The sequence below is a fragment of the Scardinius erythrophthalmus genome (assembly GCF_964197995.2).
Source record: "Scardinius erythrophthalmus genome assembly, chromosome: 6".
In the NCBI taxonomy this organism is placed as follows: Eukaryota; Metazoa; Chordata; class Actinopteri; order Cypriniformes; family Leuciscidae; genus Scardinius; species Scardinius erythrophthalmus.
Genome location: NC_138226.1, coordinates 46398785 through 46423439, shown reverse-complemented (window position 1 = coordinate 46423439; position 24655 = coordinate 46398785). Strand labels below are relative to the sequence as shown.

At 38.7% G+C, this 24655-nt stretch overlaps 1 long non-coding RNA gene across 1 annotated transcript; it reads left to right on the top strand.

Annotated features, from left to right (window-relative positions):
• Positions 1–67: 67 nt before the first annotated feature.
• LOC308692830 lies at positions 68–17399 on the top strand. The gene is made up of 3 exons (XR_014030377.1): positions 68–132; positions 1030–1161; positions 16546–17399. It is a non-coding gene; the product is annotated as an uncharacterized lncRNA (long non-coding RNA).
• Positions 17400–24655: the final 7256 nt, after the last annotated feature.

Below are 24655 nucleotides of genomic sequence, written 5' to 3'. Positions count from 1 at the left end.
TATCGTAGTACTTGTATGTGTTTTTGTATCTAGCCTAAATTTCCTAGCAGAATAGGACTTTTATTTTGGTGAGGTGATATGACGTCATACGTGTGCGTCGCACTCCTGCGTCTGTGATTCGTCTGAAGAAAGGTTTGTGCTTTTGTTTGAATCGATACAAACTGTTAAATATATTTTATAGGTTCTACAGTCTATTAAAATGATTTAATTATTGAATGTAACGTAGTAATGCTTTAACTAACATTAACATTGTTAGTTTCAGGTTTCAGCACATAATGGAAAAAGTTCGTCTTATTTCTCTCCCTGAATCATAAATAAGTTTATCATAAACATGAATTCAGTAGGGATGGAGAAACGGAGATAAAAAAACAACACTCGAGTCAGTTTTACCAAATGAGTAAATGTGTTATTACTTTTCAATAGTTGGTTATTTTTTTATTTTAAATAATATATTCTCATAACCTTAAACAACTGTTGGTATTGGTAATACGATCCTGAAATATTTAGGCTAATCTATTAAAACTTTATAGATATATGAGTGCATTATGTGTTATTTTAAATTCCGTTTTTCTTGTGCAGAAAGATATTTTCTTGAACTCAGAAGTAAAGTTATTGTGTATGTGCGAAAAAACGGTTTGTGCTAAAAAGTGTAACCTATACAGTTATGTTAATAATTTTAATAATAATATAAAAACACGTAACAGTTTACAACATCAAGGAACGTAATGCTCTCTTTAAGCACAGCTAGAAAAACTGGAAGTGACTTACTATTTAATTTAGTTTATAAATAATTAATCACCAAATATAAATCACGAAGTGTCAGTATTTAGTTATTATTTTGTTAATTTGTAGTTTTCTGGCTAATCAGGACAAACAGTGAGCACTAACTATATTGATTGACTCCCTCACCAGTGCGCTGACTACTGAACTAGGGAGCTGATTGAGATTTAGTTTGTATTTATTTTACTTTCTGTTAATTTTTCTATCTAATTATTAATATTAAACATGAGATATCGTCCAAACACACAGAAGAACCCCTGATTCATCTGAGATCCACATGACACACTATTATAAAGATGGCGTTGATTAAACAGGAGAGTGAAGACATAAAGATTGAAGAAGTGTTCAGCGTGAAACATGAAGATACTGAGGAACAAACAGGTTAGTTTCATTCTCTTCATTTGACTCTTATTGTAATGTCAGCCTCTACAGAAATGACAACATTTAGAGCACATTTAAACACAAAATAAATCGATCCAAAGTGCTATACAGTGTACAAAGCAGGTCTACACAGTAAGAACAACAATTACAGGTTTCCAAAAGCTGTCGTGATAATTAAGATGTCATTAATGAATAACTACTCAGGAACAAATGAGTAACACCATATTTACTCTCTAGTTACTACTATTAACTAACAAGAAACTCTGATTAATGAATTGTAACCCTGGACAACAAAACCAGTCACATGGGTCAATTTTATGAAACCGAGATTTATACATCACCTAATGAATAAGAGACGAATTAAATAAAAATATAATATAATATAATATAAGCTAAATATAAATACACTTTCCATTGATGTATGCTTTGTCAGGATAAGACAACAACTATTTGTAAATCTGGAATCTGAGGGTGTAAAAAAATCGAAACATTGAGAAAATCTCCTTTAAAGTTGTCCATTTATTTTGGCGTTTGTGCTGCATTCACTCACAGAAATACATGTTTTATATATTTAGGGTAGGAAATTCACAAAATATCTTCATGGAACATGATCTTTACTTAATATCCTAATGATTTTTGGCATAAAAGAAAAATCAATAATTTTGACCTATAGAATGTATTTTTGTCTATTGCCACAAATATACCCGTGCGACTGACATGTGACTGGTTTTGTGATCCAGGGTCACAATTAGTAAGTAATAGCGCTCAGTTTAATGTGGTAGTTCACTATTAGCTAATCGATGCTACTATTCTTTTCATACCTCCCAGAAGACTATTAAGAACTACTATTTCCAGATTAATAATTAATGTGAAAATGAAAAATGCATAATGTATAATATAAGGTAATGGTAACCCACTAGTAATGACTCAAGTATAACCAAATCCACCAGAAGGAATTACAAATTATTTGGATCAGTATTCTAAGGTGAAAAGCATGATAACGTCTCGGGTTACTCATGTAACCATGGTTCCCTGAGAGTAGGAAACTAGACATTGCGTCGAAGCTGACGCGATGGGGAAACTCCCTTTCTCCGAAATACTGAAGCCTGATTGACCCTTTTTTTGCACCTGCTATATAAGACCGCGCTGAGCGCCATTGCTTTGGATCTTTCGAATGAACGACCACAAAAGCAAGGTTCAGAAGTTTTTTGTACACAATGTCTCGTTCCCCACTCTCAGGGAACCATGGTTACGTTAGTAATCTGAGATGTTCCCTTTCAAGATACAGTACAGGCCAAAAGTTTGTTGTTACAAAAGATTTATATTTTTAAAACATTTGCTTCTTCTTCTTTTTTTTTTTTTTTTACTTTTTATTCATCAAAGTATCCTAAAAAGTATCACAGGTTATGAAAAAATATTAAGCAGCAGAACTGTTTCCACCTTTGATAATGAATCATCATATTAGAGTGATTTCTAAAGGATCATGTGATAGACTGGAGTAATGATCCTGAAAATTCAGCCTTGATCACAGAAATAAATGATAATTTAAAGTATAATAAATTGAAAACCAATTATTTTAAATTGTAATAATATATCAAAATATTACATTTGTTTCTGTATTTTTGATCAAATAAATGCAGGCTTGATGAGCAGAAGAAACTTCTTTCAAAAACATTAAAAATAGTAATGTGTCCAAACTTTTGGCCTGTACTGTAAGTCTCTAAATAATTGTAGGAGATTCACTCAGCCCAAGACTCGAGAGGGTGTGGGCAGTGAGCCACGCCTCTCCCGTATTGGTCACCTGACCAGGGGTGCGTTTCCCGAAAGCATCGTTGCCCAACTATGATCGCAATGTCCATTGAACTCTATTGGTAACGACGGAACTTGCAACCATAGTTGGCCAACGATGCTTTTGGGAAACGCACCCCTGGTTGAAACACTCAACCAGTCAGTTGGTAGCCAGCCAAGATGGTGCCGGCACCTTCAGCAATGCTGAACATAGTATAGTGAAGGGAGGTGATTGAAGCAACAATAATGTGATTGGTGCATTTATAACAAGACAGCTTGATATGCGGGTAACAATAAGCAATCAACTTAGCAATTAAAATCTTTAAACAGTGAAATGCACACAAAACAGGGCAGGCAGACTCAGCTGGAGCCCTGTCATTATAAGCCAAGCGAGCTGCTTGATAAGAGCAGTTAGCACATAAGAGCAGCAAAGAGCCGCTTAAGCCCAATTTGAAATGTCAGCATTGGCGCTAAACACAATATTCGACTATACAACCTTTTCTAAACCACTCACCATGGAGAGGCGTGCTGACGAGTCTCTCAGTCATCCAATGGTAGCTCATGAAACTCCCGTTGCACAGACAGAACATGCGGTGCAAAAGAGGAATTTCAAGATTATAAAACTTAGCGAAAGTATTCTGTGAAGACCATCCTGCTACTAAGCAAATGTCCTGAATGGACATACAGTACTTGTCCAAGCCCGAGATGAAGCCAGGGTCCTAGTGGAGTGGGCGCGCACACCAATAAGGCATTCAGTCTCCTGAGACATATAAAGGCTGGTTCACACGGGGCGATTTTAAAATTGTCGGCCGATTTTCCAAACCTGAGAGACCACACACACGGCGATAAAAAATCACGGGTCTAACAGTTTTGGTCGTACAGTGTGCGCAGCCACACGGCAAAATCAACACATCACACACGAACCGATTTGACTCCCGAGCATTCCCAGGTCAGAAGGAAAATCTCGCAAAAACCCTCGAGATCAAACGTGACTTCAGAGTAAACAATCATGGCGGACGAAGAGGATGCAGTGGCGATAGTTTGTAGTTTGTTTTTAACCGAAAAAAACGTTATCAAAAGAAAAGGCGATGGTCAAAGAAGTGGAGACAACGCCATGCCGGTGGCTGTTTTGATTTTGTTTCCCGGTGCTTCCTCGCCGCCTCGTCACCTCGCTTTCTGATTGGCTACACGCCACAGTCCACAGGCTGCGTGCTCGTTTGACCCGGGGGACACCACACACAAGGAGAAATCGGGCCAAAAAAAATCCAACATGTTAGATATCCCCGATTTGAGATCGGAGCGGTTCCGGCGTCCTTCCGAGCAGACGAGAGCCGTCTTAACACACCACACACGGCAGGAATATCTGATCAGATTATTTTACGATAATTGGAGCATCCTTAAGATTGTCGGAAATGGGTGAATCGGGGCTAAAAGCGGCCTAATTATCCTGCTGTGTGAACCAGGCTTAAGCTAAGTGGATGGCTTCCACTATCCAGTGTGAAAGCCTCTGTTTTGACACTGAATAGCCTTTCTTAACAGCCCTATAAGAGACGAATAGCTGTTCCGCCACACGCAATAAGCTAGTTCTGTTCACATAAGCGTGCAGCCCTTTTGTTTTAGTTCAACATGCAACATGCAAAAGTCTCAAGGGGGAAAGCGCTGCAATTATGCATTTTGTGAATGTGTGGGATGCCAAAGCCTGCCCAAAGAGCAGAGCTTTGAACTGATGAGCAAACATTAGAACATCAGAAAACCCCTGTGATGAGGAGCTGCAATGTGAATGTAAAATTACGTATCTTTCAAATCCATTTCTATAAACTAGTCCCCATGTTGAATATGCGCAAGGATCTGTTTTACAGTGATCATTTTGGTGGAGCGTTTCGCCAAAGCTCGGATTAACGGTCTCAAATCCAGAATGGGACGCAAGCCACCATTGTTTTTGGGAATGAGGACATAGTGACTGTATATAGACCACAGTCTCGTTGGTCTGGGGATTTCAATTCTACTGCCTATTTGGTCAGGACAGTCTGGTTTGATATGGTTTATCTGCACTTAGGCTAACAACTCATTAACAACAAATTTATATTAAAGTATTTCATGCATAACAAAGAAATGCATCTATTCAACCTTTAGTACATGAGGATGAGGAAGGTATATAGACTTTAAGTCACATAATTTTCAAATACATAATAAATAAAATGCATTGACATTTTTCAACCTCAAAAAAAAAAAAGAAAGAGAAAAAAGTGCATAGGGCATAGTTGAGATTTCTCTGAAATTATATATAATAATAACAAACTTAAAATGACTTCCAATTTGCACTACATCTTAACCCTCCTCCAAAGTACATATCTTTTCACTTAACTGTTGAAAACCCGGATAAATGTTGGTCATCAAGGACTATAAATTCCATTACTTAGTCGTTTATCGCTTTAGCCTTTTCGCTGTCTCTGGAAAACTTTTTACAATTTTCAAAAGCCTACTGAATGGGGACATCGACGCTCCGTGCGCTCGTAGCTGCTTCATATTCTTTTAATACAGCTTCGCCGCGATGACGACCTTTCAAGTGAGATATAAGATTTGTTGTGTTAAAACTTGACGCCTTTTTTCCTCCTCTCGGAAGCCTTGCTAAACATGTTCACAGATGATGACGTAATGAGTGTGAGTCATGACACCGTTTTAAAGCTGCAGTCACGTGCACTCGGAAAGCAAATAAATCTTGGATAAATCAGACTGATGATTGATTGATTTTACCAGCAAGCGTACTTTATCGGATCTAGTTATCAGATTTCATTCATTTATCGAAGCAATAAAAATTACGTCATTTTCACCCATATCACCCGATAATTTATTTGTCCCATAAATATCGTCTATCCCTAGTGTATATTGTTATATTCTACTTTGTTGTGCTGTAGCCTACAGACACTAAAGTTAATACACTTAAAAGTCCAGTTATGAATGTTTTAGTCAGCATAAAAATAAAATACATCCTCAATTATTTTGTATCTGTATTTCACGTACAGTGCCTGTGAGCAGGAGGATTTTGTATTTGAACTGTGCGGTGTAGACCAGGCACCTATCTTTAGCGAAGCAGCGCAGAGAGCCGCTTCTGAAACATGCCACGGCACGGCTGGTATAAACACAAGCATTGACTAAAAAGGCCACAGTCAGCTCCGGTGGCAGTGTTGGAGCCGTAATGCGCTGTAGACATGTGCAGTGTAAATAAGAGGTAAGCCGTTAGTAGTCGGGGAGCCAAAGTCTCAAAAATGGGTTGAACCTGACATGGTCTGTTATACTTTTTATTTGTGTTTTTTCTGTTAACTTTGACCCTAAGAACCAATAATTGGAGGGTCTGCTCTGCCGGAAATATCGCGAAAAAAAATTGTGGCCATTTTAGTGTATGCACCCTTTATTTTTTATCAGAAAAATGTGAAAAATGATTTTTTCCCTCAAATCCTCAGTGGGTTTGGTAGGCTGTCAATAAATGCATTCCAGATACAAAGAACACATTTGCTGACAACATCCACTGAAAAAATAACTCTTAAAACACATTTCTACATGATTTTGCATCAATTTAATGCAAAAAATTAGGCGTTTTCTCACTTTTTTCCAATATTTTCATCTTTACTTCATTGGCAATCAACTATTCCCCCAAGTTATGACATCAGTCAATATGTCATTCTTTTCACCAAACAGTATACTCACTCCACAGAAAAAATCATAAAAATCCAACCAAAATCAATGGATCTGTCATGATTTCACTAATAGTTGATCAGCAGGCTCAGAACCTCAATAGAATTGTAGGCTACTCTCAAAATTCCGAAAGACATGTAGTCCATGAGCCAGGGGGGTTGATCGGTATCATCGGGGGAAAAAATGTTATCATTGTTATTTGGCAAGGTATACACCCCTAGTATTAGAAAAATCACTATAGCAGTGCAGGGGTGGTAGCGAAATATCTTTTTTCAGCTCATGAAGTTACTAACCCCCTAAGATAAATTCCGTTTTTGAAATCTGGTGTATATCTGGTTTAGGCTCATGCTAGGGATATTGTCAATATTCTATAATATGGTGCTTGGTATCGCTGGAAAGGGGACCTTTTAGGCTTTCATTTAAGCCCAGTACTGAATCTGTCTGACAAACACAGAGGTCACATGACTTCTTTAAACCAGAAATAACACACATTTTTTCACAATTTCCGCCTAAACTAAAAATCCGCCTAAAATCGCTGTGCCATGAAAGAACACCACGGACACAAAAGTCAACAACTTCAATACTCAAGGCACTCTGATGACTCAGAAAATGTATAATATACCCATACTATTTATTTGTGAGAGCCTTAAATTAGACTTGTGCAGCCAGCACAAGTCTTCAAAATAGAATAGAGCCAATAGAATGGACAAATAGAATACCCTAGTCCAGGGCCAAATGTTGTAATAAAAACACTTGTAATTGGTGTAACAAAATGTTTCTATCATGTATTTTGATATTCACCCACTTTCAGTTAGAATGTCAGAATGTAGCTCATACACTGAATGTTGATGGATTTTGACAAGGTTTTGTCAGTTTTGTGAAAAGATTGATGGAATCAATCGCTGTAAAAATCTGTTATTGTCTATCCATTCTAAAAGTGCATCTATCCATTCTAAAAGTGCATCTATCCATTCTAAAAGTCCATCTCTCCATTATAAAAGTCCATCTCTCCATCATAAAAGTCCATCTATCCATTATAAAAGTGCATCTCTCCATCATAAAAGTCCATCTCTCCATTATAAAAGTGCATCTATCCATCAAAAAAGTGCATCTATCCATCATAAAAGTGCATTTATCCATTATAAAAGTTCATCTATCCATTATAAAAGTGCATCTATCCATTTTAAAAGTCCATCTATCCATTATAAAAGTCCATCTCTCCATCATAAAAGTCCATCTATCAATTATGAAAGTCCATCTCTCCATTATAAAAGTGCATCTATCCATCATAAAAGTGCATCTATCCATCATAAAAGTCCATCTCTCCATCATAAAAGTCCATCTCTCCATCATAAAAGTCCATCTATCCATCATAAAAGTCCATCTATCCATTATAAAAGTGCATCTTCTCCATCATAAAAGTGCATCTATCCATCATAAAAGTCCATCTCTCCATCATAAAAGTCCATCTCTCCATCATAAAAGTCCATCTATCCATCATAAAAGTCCATCTATCCATTATAAAAGTGCATCTTCTCCATCATAAAAGTGCATCTATCCATCATAAAAGTCCATCTTTCCATCATAAAAGTCCATCTCTCCATCATAAAAGTCCATCTATCCATCATAAAAGTCCATCTCTCCATTATAAAAGTGCATCTTCTCCATCATAAAAGTCCATCTATCATTATGAAAGTCCATCTCTCCATTATAAAAGTGCATCTATCCATCATAAAAGTGCATCTATCCATCATAAGTCCATCTCTCCATCATAAAAGTCCATCTCTCCATCATAAAAGTCCATCTATCCATCATAAAAGTGCATCTATCCATCATAAAAGTTTATCTCTCCATCATAAAAGTCCATCTCTCCATCATAAAAGTCCATCTATCCATTATAAAAGTGCATCTCTCCATCATAAAAGTCCATCTATCCATTCTAAAAGTCCATCTCTCCATCATAAAAGTCCATCTATCCATTCTAAAAGTCCATCTATCCATTCTAAAAGTCCATCTCTCCATTATAAAAGTCCATCTCTCCATCATAAGTCCATCTATCCATTATAAAAGTGCATCTCTCCATCATAAAAGTCCATCTATCCATTCTAAAAGTGCATCTGTCCATTCTAAAAGTGCATCTCTTCATCATAAAAGTGCATCTCTTCATCATAAAAGTGCATGTCTTCATGTTCATTTTATGAAGTATACTTAAGTCATTTTCAAGTATATTTTTAAGTATACTTTATGTAGTAAGTATACTAATATCAATGTGTACTTGTAGTAAAATTGTGTACTATTTCAATACTGCTTGGGACTAAATTGGCTCACTTTTCGTATTTTTAGTATTTGTAAGAGTAGTAAACTAAGTACACAACTAGGTTTCTCATTTGTAATGCATCTGTACTACAAGTGAACTTATAAGTATACTAGTTTACTGTTTTAATACAAGTAGTACATTTTTTAGTTTATGAAAGTACACTGATGTGTACTCTCAGTAAACTACTAGTTTCGTAGTTTATACTGCAAGTGTACTTGTAAGTTTTCTTTAAGTAAACATAACATTATACTTTGCACTTAACATGTAACATTATTATTTTTGCACTTGAAAAATACCTTTAACTGTACTTTAAATTTAAAAACATGTTATTAGCTTCATGCATCCTTTTTTAATCTTAACACTTGAATGTCAGTAAGTTTCATAAAGAAAGGTAACATTTTAAACAAAAAAGTAGAATTAGAGTAAATTGATTTACACGACCAGTGGACTAGCCTACAAAAGAGTTAACACAACTACAAGACAAGTATACAGTACTTTGAATTCTTAATTATTCTTTTAAGCAGGGTTCACCAATCTCGGTCCTGGAGGGCCGCTGTTCTGAGGACAGCGGCCCTCCAGGACCGAGATTGGTGAACCCTGCTTTTAAGTATATCTGGATCAAAAGATTGAGTTCAAGTACAGGCCAAATATACCCGGGCCCGTATTCATAAAGAATCTTAATGCAAAGAGTCGCTCCTAGTGACAAAATTCTAAGAAAATTCTTAGAAATGTGGCCGTTCACTCTTAAAATTAAAGAAAAAAATCCCAGTAAAGAAAAAAGTAATTCAGAAAGCATCTTAACCCTTAAAAGAGGTCTTAAGGTCAAAATTGTTAGGAGCACGGACGAGGACTTTTAAGAGGCTGAAGACTTTCTTCAGCAGAGGAGAACATGGCAGAAAGAAGAAGGAGAAGAAATCTGTTGCAGACAATGGATGACAGTGAGTTAATAAGACGCTAAAGATTAGATCGTGCATGGATCATGTTTGTGACTGATCTTAGAGACGCGCTAACATCTCCGACACCGCAGAAATGCAATAGCGCCAGAAATGAAAGTAATCACTACATTACGATATTTGGCAACTGGGAAAATGCAACAATGCAGCAGTGTGTAATGTACACAGTCGCATGTAATTTCAAAGTGAAGGCTTAGAATAGACAAATCACAATTTTTTTCCTTCTTGGACTACCAACCAATCACAGTCTTCAAAAGATTGTGTCATACATAGCAACGGGGTCAGCCCCGCCTCCTCACTAAGATGAAAGTTTTTGTCTTTTCCTTGCTCAGAGTTGTTCTCAGATTGGCCCCGAATCGCTCTTAAGCTAAGACTCCTACGTAAAAGTTTTTAAAGGAAAACTCCGGTCAAATTTAACATTGAGCTTATTTTTTTGTAAATTTGGAGTGCTGTTAATACAGAGAACAACGACAAAAATCGGTGTTGCCTACACCATTTTATCCACTTTTTAAAATTTGCACCCTGTTGACTTCAATGGGGCAAGTTTTAAACCTGCTTTTAGCCTCTTAACATCCTTGATCTGTCATTACAAGTGCACAGCCAATGTGAGTGATTCCTTCAGAGTGAACGCGGGTCAATCTGACTGCAGTAGATGTGAAAGATACGGATAAAAATGATAATAATTCAGCCAGTGCTCACATGGCTGTGCACTTGTAATGACACATCAAGGATGTTAAGAGGCTAAAAGCAGGTTTAAATATTGCCCCATTGAAGTCAACAGGGTGCAAATTTTAAAAAGAGGATAACATGGTGTAGGCAACACTGATTTTTGTCGTTGTTCTCTGTATTGACAGCACTCCAAATTGACAAAAAAAATGAGCTCAATGTTAAAATTGACTGGAGTTCTCCTTGAAGCAAAATTAAGAGTTTTCTGAGAGGATTCTTAGAATCTTTATGAATACGGGCCCTAGACTTTTCTCTCAGTATACATCAAGTACACTGAAGTGTAATTTTAAGTATATTTCTGAGAAGTACATAAAATGTAGACTGAAAGTATACTTTCTTATTTTAAGTTTAAAAGAAGTATACTTAGTGTGAAAAACACCAAGCTTACATTAGCTACTGCTACTATTCCCCACCAATTCACAAGCACAAGAGAAAAAGTATTTTGTACTTACATTGAATACCCCTGGAACTCAATAGATGTTGATTGAAGATGGTATAGTTATAGTGTTTTTATAACCAGTCAACTGAACCAACAATCTTTTCACAAAACTGACAAAACCTTGTCAAAATCCATCAACATTCAGTGCATGAGCTACATTCTGACATTCTAACTGAAAGTGGGTGAATATCAAAATACATGATAGAAACATTTTGTTACACCAATTACAAGTGTTTTTATTACAACATTTGGCCCTGGACTAGGGTATTCTATTTGTCCATTCTATTGGCTCTATTCTATTTTGAAGACTTGTGCTGGCTGCACAAGTCTAATTTAAGGCTCTCACAAATAAATAGTATGGGTATATTATACATTTTCTGAGTCATCAGAGTGCCTTGAGTATTGAAGTTGTTGACTTTTGTGTCCGTGGTGTTCTTTCATGGCACAGCGATTTTAGGCGGATTTTTAGTTTAGGCGGAAATTGTGAAAAAATGTGTGTTATTTCTGGTTTAAAGAAGTCATGTGACCTCTGTGTTTGTCAGACAGATTCAGTACTGGGCTTAAATGAAAGCCTAAAAGGTCCCCTTTCCAGCGATACCAAGCACCATATTATAGAATATTGACAATATCCCTAGCATGAGCCTAAACCAGATATACACCAGATTTCAAAAACGGAATTTATCTTAGGGGGTTAGTAACTTCATGAGCTGAAAAAAGTGATTTCGCTACCACCCCTGCACTGCTATAGTGATTTTTCTAATACTAGGGGTGTATACCTTGCCAAATAACAATGATAGCATTTTTTCCCCCGATGATACCGATCAACCCCCCTGGCTCATGGACTACATGTCTTTCGGAATTTTGAGAGTAGCCTACAATTCTATTGAGGTTCTGAGCCTGCTGATCAACTATTAATGAAATCATGACAGATCCATTGATTTTGGTTGGATTTTTATGATTTTTTCTGTGGAGTGAGTATACTGTTTGGTGAAAAGAATGACATATTGACTGATGTCATAACTTGGGGGAATAGTTGATTGCCAATGAAGTAAAGATGAAAATATTGGAAAAAAGTGAGAAAACGCCTATTTTTTTGCATTAAATTGATGCAAAATCATGTAGAAATGTGTTTTAAGAGTTATTTTTTCAGTGGATGTTGTCAGCAAATGTGTTCTTTGTATCTGGAATGCATTTATTGACAGCCTACCAAACCCACTGAGGATTTGAGGGAAAAAATCATTTTTCACATTTTTCTGATAAAAAATAAAGGGTGCATACACTAAAATGGCCACAATTTTTTTTCGCGATATTTCCGGCAGAGCAGACCCTCCAATTATTGGTTCTTAGGGTCAAAGTTAACAGAAAAAACACAAATAAAAAGTATAACAGACCATGTCAGGTTCAACCCATTTTATTGAGCTTTTGAGACTTTGGCTCCCCGACTATTAGGGGTGTCGAAATTAATCGTTTCTACGATGCATCGCGATGCAGACGAGGACGATTCGGAATCGGTTCCGTAATAGTTCATAACTGAATGTACTGATGCTTTTCAGACGTCATTTGTCGCATACGTGCTTTGTCGCGGTAGCATACAATGACTTTTAACTACTTTAAAGCCTACATCTGGGCACATTTCAGCTTTTATGAACAACCTGGTAAGCACGACCTGCAGAAGACACGCGCTGTGTGCGCTCATGTCACGCACAACTAGAATTTGCAGGAGGTAATAACACTAACTTGATAAATCACGTTAGCTGTTTTCACCGCGAGCTGTTAGCGCCTGGCAGAGTCTGACTGCTTTAGAGTAAGCGGATGAACTCCAACGTCACCGAAATCCGCAGCCAAAAACAAATCATCCACCCGCCCCAATAACTTTCTCTGATTTAAGTATCCGCACCCGATGGTCAAATTACAATTATTCTGTTACCTGTGATTATAAATGGATGGTCGTCACCTTCAACAGCGGACTCGGCGACGGTTGATGCGCTCATCTTTAATGGTAACACAATACTCTGATTAATGAGCGCTGCTTTTAAATGAACATTTCTTTAAAACAAAAATTTTTGGACAGATTTTCCTTTTCTTAATGGCATAAACAAGCTTTACTCCCTTGAAAACTGGAATGTCACGGTTTCTGTCACTGCGACTTCCCGAACAGGCGATCACACACACACATGTGTGCACACATCATTTTTGAAGTAAAATTGGAAATTGAGGATGCAGTGCATCGTGATATTGAATTGAACTGAATCGATGACATGATAATTGTAATCGAATCGAACTGTGAGACCAGGTGCTCTAATCTGTCCATGGCTTCAGCAACGTCTTGTTTGTCTTCTGTTGTGAGCGCACAGGATGAGTCTTGTTTTGTGTAGAACACAGCTTGTGTTTTACACTAGCTGTGTGTTTTCATGTTGTCATGTTCTGTGTGAACACATGGCTTGTGAGTTCTCATTGGCTGCGTGTTCAGACAGTTCTGTGTAAGCACATGGCTTGTGATTAATTTTACTGGCCATGTGCTTCCCGCCCACCTTGTTTCCTGATTATTTTTTATTTATTTATATTTTTACTTATTTATTTAACAGGGACAATGCACTTTAATCAACAACGTAGTAAAACTTCAATGTAAATGTGCCAGAGTTAGCTAAATAGCTAATTTTCATCCGTATTGATTAATTTACCCCACCTGTCCTCCCTCGTTACCTGCTTTGTTTGCTCTCCCTATTTATTCTCCCTGTGTTTGCAGTCCTGTGCTGGTTCGTCGTTGTATGTACACTGTGTGTTTCCCTGCTGAAATGTGCTTCAAGTCAAGTTTAGCCAAGCCAAGTCAAGTCAAGTCATGTTTTCCCCCTTGGGGTAGTTTTTGTTTGTATTTTGTTTTATTTTTATTATTAAAATAAAGCCCATCAACTCTGCTCTTGAGTCCTCGCTTCATCCCTCACCCACAACCCTGACAAAACGAACCAGCCATTATGAGGACTCAGCGCAAGAAGGGCTTGCATCATCCACCAGCCTCCACTCTCTCCAGCCCCCTCTATGAACGTATTCTCCAGTTCAAGGCCTCGAGCTCCCTCCATCAAAGGGGAACTGATCTGAGGAAGTTTGCTCTAGAGTTCAGCGACGCTGCAGAGAGCTGGGGTTCAACAACGCGGCTCTCAAGGATCTTTTTAACTCTCCCTTGATGACCCCCCAGCTGGTGGACAATGAAAGGCCTGGACCACCTGACCTTTTGGGGTTTTGTGGATTTTCTTGCTGGAATGCAAATGCTCCTGCGAAAACTGCTGCAGTTCCCTCAGAGGCTGCGGCGCCCCCGGTGGCGGCCGAAGAGGCTGCAGGACCCACAGAGGTGACCGAAGAGGCTGCGGTGCCCCCAGAAGTGGTAAGCTCCTTCCTACTGCCTCGACCTCGCAAGCATAGGAGGAGGAAGAAGGCTTCTCTTTCACCTGGTCCCGTGGTCCCAGAGCTCCCTGTTATGGCCATGAAGGCCATTCCTGAGCAGCCTGCTCTCCCCGTCTGTCTTGTCATGGTCGAAGAGGCTATCCTCTCACTTTATGTTGCCGCGCTTATGTGTTTCTGGGCCGCACATACCTCCCTGTCGGCTATCTCAGCTCCATCCCCTTCTAAGCCACCCTTTTCCACCATCAGTCCTGCCTTAGCGAAGAGGGTGGTTTTCACCTTTTATGCAGTTGCTTTCCTACGTGCCTGGGCAGCACACACCTAAAAAATGGCCGCCTCCAGTCCTGTTGGCACCCCGGATACCATCCCTGAGCGGCCTGAGGCTGTCCCAGAGCCCGCTGCCAGCCCGGAGGCTGTCCCAGAGAACTGTCTGCCCTGTGCCCACCGCGTCGGCCGTGCATCCTATGGAGCAGTTACGTTTGTGGGATTTCCCTTCCTGCCTATAGTCCCTGGCCAGCCTGCTCTGCCTGCCCTGATGGTTCTGTCTTTGCTGCCTGACCCACCCTGGCCTTCTGCCAAGTATCCAGATCCACCTGATCCACCTTGGCCCTCAGCCGGGAATCCTGAACCGCCGGAGCCCGCCTGGTCTGTCTCTCCGGCACCGCCCTGGCCTTCTGCTGGGACTCCTGATCTGCTGGAGCCATCCCTCCAGTTCCACCCTGGACCCCTGCCTGGAATCCTGTCCCGCCTGAGCCTCCCTGGCTCAACCCGCCCATCCCTCCCTGGTTCCTCATGACTTTGTGGATGTTCCGCTGGCTCTGACTTGGCTCCCCTTCCCTCCCCTCCCTGTCCGTTTTTCATTTAATCTGCCTGTCTTGTTGTCTGTTGTGTTTCGGTCTTGTATTGTCATGTTCCTGTCTTGTATTGTATGTCCCTCGTTAGGGACGCCGGGTGGCGTCCCTTAGAGGGGGGGTAGTGTCAGGGTTCTGTCACTCCTGTCTAGTTAAATTCCTTATTTTATGACAGAGCTCTGACACTCCCGTTTTTTGTCTCGTCTTTATCTGAGTGCGCGGTTTCGAGCCTGCTAGAGCCGTGCACTCACTTGTCTACGTGCCTTGTTACATGTGCGGGGCTTGGTGTTGGGATCCCGGCACATCGGTCTAGTTTGGTTTCGGTTCTGTGTCGGGATTCAGACATCCATGCTCCGCGTGTTTGTCTTCTGTTGTGAGCGCACAGGATGAGTCTTGTTTTGAGTAGCACACAGCTTGTGTTTTACACTAGCTGTGTGTTTTCATGTTGTCATGTTCTGTGTGAACACGTGGCTTGTGATTAATTTTACTGGCCATGTGCTTGTGTTTTATGTGAGCACATGGCTTATCATGTGTTTCCTTGTGCCATGTGCTCTCCTGTCGTTTGTCTAACCCCGCCCACCTTGTTTCCTGATTATTGATTCATTTACCCCACCCCCATTCATTTAGAGTTAAATTTGCTCTCCCTATTTATTCTCCCTGTGTTTGCAGTCCTGTGCTGGTTAGTCGTCGTATGTACACTGTGTGTTTCCCTGCTGTGTGCTTCAAGTCAAGTTTAGCCATGCCATGCCAAGCCAAGCCAAGTCGAGTCATGTTGAGTCATGTTTTCCCCCTTGGGGTAGTTTTTGTTTGTATTTTGTTTTATTTTTATTATTAAAATAAATCCCATCAACTCTGCACTTGAGTCCCTGCTTCATCCCTCACCCACAACCCTGACACATAGGGTACCTTATTATCCTAAGTTTTGAGATTTTGATAAGTTGTTGAGATCTATTGGTTAAAGTTTACAATCAAAATTTGGTCAGATTTTAGCATTGGTCTGAACAAAAATGGCAGACAGGCTGAATGAAAAAGTAAATTCACTCTCTAACGGTAGGTGGCGCTTATGGAACAGCAGAAAAAGAGCTGTTTTAATCTCTTTAAGCTGCACTTATAAACACTATTTTAGTAGGCAGTACACTGAGGGAAGACTTTCAGTTTGGTGTGTGTTGCTCTGTACCATTAAATAAGGGTTAATTTAAATTTGCTTTTGTTTTGCTTTAGACCTGATGCAGCTGAAAGAGGAGAGTGAAGAACTGATGGAAATGGAAGAGAAAAATCAGCATATGAAAGATTTAGATTACATAACTGGAGAAAAATCTTTTGGTTGCTCACGAAAAGGAGATCTGAAGACAGAAAGTGATTTCACCTGCCAACTGTGTGGGAAAAGTTTCACTCAAGAAGCAAGGCTTAATCTCCACATGAGAGTTCATACTGGAGAGAGTCCATTCACCTGCCAACAGTGTGGAAAGAGTTTTAATCAAAAAGGACACTTTAATGTCCACATGAGAATTCACACTGGAGAGAAATCTTTCACCTGCAATCTGTGTGGGAAAAGCTTTTCACGAAAAGAAAATCTTAAGACTCACATGATAATTCACACCGGAGAGAAGCCGTTCACATGTGATCAGTGTGGAAATAGTTTTACTCATAAAGGACATGCGAATGCCCACATGAGACTTCACACTGGAGTGAAGCCGTTCACATGTGATCAGTGTGGAAATAGTTTTAATCAAAAAGGACACTTGAATGTCCACATGAGAATTCATACTGGAGTGAAGCCGTTTACATGTGATCAGTGTGGAAAGAGTTTCACAATTAAAGGAAACCTTAAGACTCACATAAGAAGTCACACTGGAGAGAAGGCTTACAGGTGTCCTCAGCAGGGTTGGGGAGTAACGGAATACATGTAATGGCATTATGTAATCAGGATACAAAGAAATGAGACATGATTGCTTAGTTTTAATAGTTTTTTAGCTACAACATAGTTACTTACAGCTATATGACATTTTCTTAAATAGTTTATATTTTGCAAATATTTTACACCGGACCAAATTCTTAATAAATAAAAGGTTTTCAAAAAAATGATATTGCTTCCTGCTTGACTTTATTTATATATATGTGACCTTCAAGTCATCCAAAAGTAATCAGATTACATTACTTTCATATTGTGGTACTTGGATTAGGTTACTGAATACTTTTTTCATGAAGTAATTTGTAACTGTAACGGGATACATTTTTAAAGTAACCCTCCCAAGCCAAGCCTGGTCCTCAGTGTGACACGAGTTTCACATATCTTAGAGACTTGAAACATCATTTGCAAATTCATTCTGGAAAATAACTTTAGCTGTGTGACAAGAGGTTTAAGAAAAGGAGCAATTTTGAAAACCACCTGCTTATTCATTCTGAGGGAAAATGATTTTAATTTTGATCAGCATTAGAAAAAAAACTTTTGCCATCTCACAGATACACCTGTAAAGTCATGCCGATGTGAGAAGAGTTTTAAATGTGTGGAAAGATTTTCAAATGGCTCAGCATTTTCAAAGGTGAACTACGTAAGATTTATGTTATAATTCATTCTCTTAACCCAGTTTATTGTTCATTGACTACAGTGGGGTTCTGAAAAGAGGAGCTAAAGTCCTCATAGTTTTCTTAATGTTTTTGGTAACACTTTACTTGAAGGGGTGTGCATAAGACTGACAGGACATCTTCATAATCATGACATGACACATGTCCTGAATATGTAGGAGGTTTTATGCATGGTAATGAAAATTCTCATTGTGCCATTCGCTCAATTATGTCATTTTTAATGCAAAAAAAGACATTGTTGGAGATGTCTTTGTCATGACAACTTACCAAGACAAAATAACCTGTCATAAACACGACATAGCAGATTAATCATCAAACTTAAGAAACTACTTAGCTTTTGGGTTAACATTACATTATATTTCTGACCACTTTTTTTCCAGTGGTACAAATTGAATTTGTCATTAAAATATCATTAAGTGTTAATACTCTGTCAAATAATTTTATAACAGTGTCATGAATATTTTTCTTGACCTCAACTACAGTAATACACATTTAATTTGTCATTAAAATGTCATCAAGTGTTATTTTATAACTAATTCTGGAATACTGAAAAAAAGTGGTCAGAAATATATTCATGACACAGTTATAATGGCCTCATGACAGCCAATGTCAAAACCAAACACATGACATTAATGTAATGTTAACCCATAAAGTTTGTCATGATAAAGACACTGACAGGTTATGATGTATTGGTTTATGACAAGTTGCCATAACAAAGACATCTCAAACAATGTCATATTTGCATAAAAAAAATCATAATTTAGTGAATGACACTTAATGAAAGTTGTCATAAACATGCATAAAACCTCCTTCATGTTCATGACATGTGTCATGTCAGTCTTATGCACACCCCTTCAAGTAAAGTGTTACCATGTTGGTTTTATATACATTAAATGTAAATTTATGTCCCAATTACACTTAATGTTGTCACATTTTTCTGGTTAAATAAACATTACATGACATACAAAATATATATATTTTTGTATTTTACATTAACAATGTAAGTAATGTTCTATTTGTTAAAGGGGTCCTTGATTATGATTTCACTTTTCTAACTTTAGTTAGTGTGTAATGTTGCTGTTTGAACAAACAACATCTGCAAAGTTCAATGCAAAGGGAGATATTTTCTTTTACAGAAAATTGCCCTTTAAAGACTACAACAAACGGCTGGTAGGGACTACAACGAGCTTCTTCCTGGGTTGGTGACATCACAAACCCTGAAATTAACATAAACCCCCCCCCCCCCCCCGTCAATGGCGCAATATTTTTTGTTATTTAAAGAGCGCGTTAGTAATGTGCGCCTGTAGGCGGGTCCACAACACACACACACTCTGCTTATTACACACATAGGGCACACTAACATGCCAAACATGCTCTCTAGAGGCGTGTTCAGTTTTTCCGTTTGCAAATTCCACCATGTAAACAGCGAATCTGCCATGGCGCGAGCGCAACTGGCTTTTAAAGGGAATGGAAAATGACACTCTTTTGCACGTTATGCCCAAAACACACCAAATACTCATTAAGAGAATAGGGACAGCCCTTTTAGACCACGTGCCGGGTGCGCCCATCGTTAAACTAGCAAAAGTGGATTCGGACACGCCCTGAGTGCCCTGCACTTTAGACCATGTCGTTAAAATAGTGCCCTTTATTTCCACTTGTCTGGTCATGTGATCTCAACAAACATGTCTGTCCACATGAGAAGACGCGCTCCATGTCTAATTAAACTGCTTTAAAGCTGCAGTACAGAGATGGATAAACAGTTGTGGCACATTCACTGGTAGGGACGAACCATCAACACTATGCTTTACACTGACTACGGCCTGCCCATACTTTGACTACAAACTTGGTCCTCAAATCATTACGTATGTTATATGCAAAGCACCACCCTGACATCTACAAGAAACCATGCCATACATAATTTGTCAGGCCTGTTTTGAAATTATCTTAGTTGTGTAGTTCTTATAAAATGAAACAAATCAAGCAGGGATACTTACATGTCAAGCAGAAATGTGGCTAACTCTGCATCTGTTTTAAATCCCTTCAGGACACGTCGCTCCCTCCACCTCTGATAAGCCGCTCCGATGTTTACCCTCGTTTTATTTCGGGCTCTGGCTAATTCTTTCTTTTTCGCTTGTTTATCGTCATGGGCAGGGCCGGCCCGAGGCATAAGCGAACTAAGCGGCTGCTTGGGGCCCCCTCGCCACCAGGGGGCCCCCAAGCGAGTTTTTTTTTTTTTTTACATATCAATTAACTTAAACAAATTACATAAATAAATGAATGGATTAATAATTCAAGACAAGAAAATTCTGATTTCATGATCAGTATACCTGCCTACAACTGCTGCTGTGTCTGCCAGTGTTTGAGTCATGCACATAACCTCGCGTGCATAGACAATTCGTGCGCAAAATCACGGTAGGCTAATGTTAAGCCATGTCACAAAAATTTGATTTGATCAGTGATTTATCCTTTAAGTTTAATGATATTCAGAACAGAACAAGAATAAAAAAATAACTATAAACAAGCCAAAACGAAATAATTTAAAGCGAAAGTGAAAGCGGTGTTGGGCTCACATATCTCTCTCACTAGAATCAAAATATTTCAACATTCGCGATGGATTTGGATGGCAAACTATTCTTTATTATAGGCTTTCTTTGTACTTCACCCACGTTCCAACATCGAGGGAAAAAATCATTCTCTTCACATGCGCAAAAATGTGCTTGGAAACATCACAGTGGAGCGGTGCTTAGGCTACGCAGCGTTGAATGGTACGAATTGTAAGCAACTGATTATTTAAACAGAGCAGTTTAATTTTTTATATGTTAGGTTGACTATTTTATTATTATATTTTATTACGGCTAAAACGAACAGGCTGCGATGTCATTGCAATACTGGAATATGGTGTGTGTGTGTGTGTGTGTGTGTGTGTGTGAGGCGTGGGCGCGATCGAACAGTGGAAACATAAAAACATACTCCGTCATGTTCATACAAGACATCATTCAAACTGCAAAGTGTTGCAAAACGTTGGAGGATATTTTTCAAATTATTTTTTTATATATTTTGTGACAATTTGTTTTCAGAAGTTTCAAAGAGTTAGTAAAAGGGTAAAGAAAAAGTTAAAACATTTTTATTTAAGTATATCTATTTTTTATTAAGTATTTATTTTGTATTAATATTAGGGCTGTCAAAAGATTAATCGTGATTAATCTTTTGACAGCCCTAATTAATACATAACCTCATTGTATTGTAACATTATAGAGTGACATTGTGTCAATAATCGTCAAGCACAGGTGACTCCGCGTGGTGGGAGGGGGCCCCCAAATCAAATTCTGCTCAGGGCCCCCAAAAGGCTCGGGCCGGCACTGGTCATGGGTCTTTTTCCGTTTACCCGTCTTTCTTGTGTGAGCAGGTGCCACTCGAGAAATGGGCAGTTTTGGTGGTTTGTCCGCCATTAGCACAGCTGCGGCACACCGGCCATCTTGATTTTGAATGACGGCACGCGCTGTGCAAGAGAGGGGTGTGATCAGCGCGTACACTAGCTTGATTGACACTGCTAAGACACTCCTCCTGGCTCTCATTGGTTGTTTCTGACAGGGAGCAGTGTATTTCTGGGAGGAGCCAGAGGAGCTTGATTTTTTCACAGATTATCTGTCTCATATTCTACTGTCAGGACATAATGACAGTTTTAAAAATATGTAAAGTTTACAAAAGTTACCAACTGCAGCTTCAACTAGGACACTCATATGACATTCTTCATAAATATCCGAAGAGGCCGACATTGTATTAAGGACCGAGTGAAACTAACCTGTTTGTTCCTCAGTTTCTTCATGTTTCACGCTGAACACTTTGTAAGACTGAAAATATTGGTTGCGGCCTGGTCTATGAGACAAAGGGGCCTTGCTGGCTAATTAGCATTCGACCTCCCCCATACAGCCTGACTTCCTCTCAGAAACAACAAAGAACTCACTCAAGAACATGGTTTGATGCGAATGTTGATCAATAACTTATGTTGTTGGTGTCATTTGAAAGGTCTCAAAGTGAGTGGTACAGATATCTCATATCCAGATAGATAAAATAAAAGGTAATAAGGTTTATAGAAGTTTAGAGAAAACTGGTTAAGCCATTTGAGGGAGGTCTTCCCCATCCCCCATGTCACCTGGGCAAACAGTATAAAGGAAGGTGTGCTTGCTCTATCTGGTCTCTTGTACTTGGCTGGTGAGAAACGGAATAGGTGGTAGCTCTCTCTCTCTCTCTCTCTCTCTCTCTCTCTCTCTCTCTCTCTCTCTCTCTCGTGCGCATGCGTGAGCGTCTGTTGAGTGAGCGAGCGTGGAGAGCGTGTGGTGAGTTTGAATGAGTTTTCTGCCCGCTGTGGCCTCTTTTTCTTAATTGAATATCGCTATTTTTTGACGTTTAATCTGTATTGAGTAGATAAAACAATATAGTGTTTTTTTTCTGGCCGTTGATTATCAGTGTATCAACGAGGGCATGGCGGCCCAAGGTGTTGACTCACTTGATTCATTAACACGGCGTCACGGGGTTAAAGTGACGGCCGCAGCAAGTGTGGAAGATTGTGTCTTAGCTATCGGTGAGATTGTTGGACATAAGAGTATTTTAGCAGCGTCAAGAATGAGCAATGCGGTTGTTTGTTTTTTGAACACTGTTGAAAATGCCAATAATGTTGTAGAAAGAGGAGTTGTAATTCGTGGTCTTTTTACACCTGTGCTTTCTCTTTCAACACCTGCGAGGAAAGTTATTTTGTCTAATATTCCACCTTTTATCAAAGATGAGGCTTTGGTTAAAGAATTGTCACGTTTCGGGAAGCTAGTTGCTCCTGTGAAAAAGATCGCGATCGGGAGTAAATCGGACTTAATCAAACATGTGGTGTCTTTTAGGAGATTCACTTATATGATTTTGAGTGAGAACAGAACTGAACTGAATTTAAATCTGAAATTCAGATTTGATGATTTTGACTATACTGTCTATGTATCCACTGACACTACAATGAAGTGTTTTGGATGTGGAAAAACGGGGCATTTGGCTCGTGCTTGTCCCGCAAATACACGTACAAGGCAGGACATGATAGATGAGAGTGTGGTGCAAGATGTGGAAAGTGTTGCTGGAACATCTGTGTCAGTACCTGTGATTTCAGTAAGCCTACCTGTAAACTCAGCAACTGTGAATTCAGCACAGAGTGTCAAAGACACAATTAACAAAGTTGCCTGTGAACAAACAGTCGAAACTGTTGTTAAAACTATGATGGTAGTGAAAGATTCGTATTTGACTGATAAGGGTCAGGCAAAGTCAAATGTAAGCTTGCTTCAAGAAGCTAATGTGATTGTTGAAGAATTGATGGACACACAAAGCAGTTCAACAAATTGTTTATCTGATATAGAGTCTGTATCAGACAGTGTAAATATGTGTGAAGTAGACATAGATCAAGCTGTCTTTAAAACTCCTCTAAAAAGGAGAAACAACGATAAAGAAAGAGTTTCAAAACAAGCAAGAAAAGATCAGAAAAATGATACAGATAATGTTGAAAGTGAAAGTGAATTGTCTGATTCTAGTGCTTCAAGTTGTTCACAAAGCGAATGGATATGTAATGATTACAGTGCTGAAGAAATTAAGAAGTTTATAAAAGTAACAAAAAATCAGAGAGGAGTACAGGTTGCTGATTTTTTCCCAGACCTGAAACGGTTTGCAGAAAGTACTAAGAATCTGATGAGTGAAGGTTCCTTTCTGGATAAAGAAGTATATCGACTGAAAAAAATTGTTACAAAAATCCAAAACCAGCTGAATAATGATGATAAAGTGGCATAGATCCTTTGCCTTGAGTGGCTGTGTGTTTCTGTATAGATTATTTTTTGTAAGTTTCTTTTTTTCTTTACACATGGCAGATATCCGTATAGCATCTTTAAATGTGAATGGAGCCAGAGATGATGTAAAGAGAATGCAAGTGCATGAAACAATAAGGCAGAAACAACTTGATGTTCTTTTTTTACAAGAAACACACAGTGATGATAGAAATGCTACAGACTGGATAAAAGAATGGAATGGTCATATATTTCTAAGTCATAAAACTTCACGTAGTGGAGGAGTTGCCATCATGTTTGCAAAGAAGTTTACTCCATGCTCTTTTAAGATAGAGGAAATAGTGAAGGGGAGACTTTTAAAAATTCAAGCTTTTTTTGAAAAATATGTTTTGGTTGTTATTTGTGTGTATGCTCCCACTTTTCCAATAGAGAGAGTTGCTTTTTTAGATATTCCATGCTCAACTTTAGATAAATGTAATAGCGAAGAGTATTTATTTCTTGGTGGTGATTTTAATTGTGTTGAACAAAATATTGATCGCAATCATATAGAGCCACATATGCCTTCTCGTAAGCGGCTTTGTGAAATAATAGAAAGAAACGATCTATGTGATGTCTGGAGAAGCATAAACGGAGATTTACGGCAATATACATGGGCTCATGCACACGAAAATCTATTGTCTTTAGCAAGACTAGATAGATTTTACAGTTTTAAACACCATCACAGTGTTTTTAAGAGCTGTATAATAAATCCGGTTGGTTTTTCAGACCACAGTTTAGTTATTTGCAGTGTTTTCTTCAATTCTGTCTCACCAAGGAGTGCGTATTGGCATTTTAACACTGCTTTGATAAATGATGTCTTTTTTAAAGAGACTTTTGATTTTTTTTGGAAAAATTTTAAAAATGAAAAAGTTTCTTTTTCTTCTCTGCAGAGTTGGTGG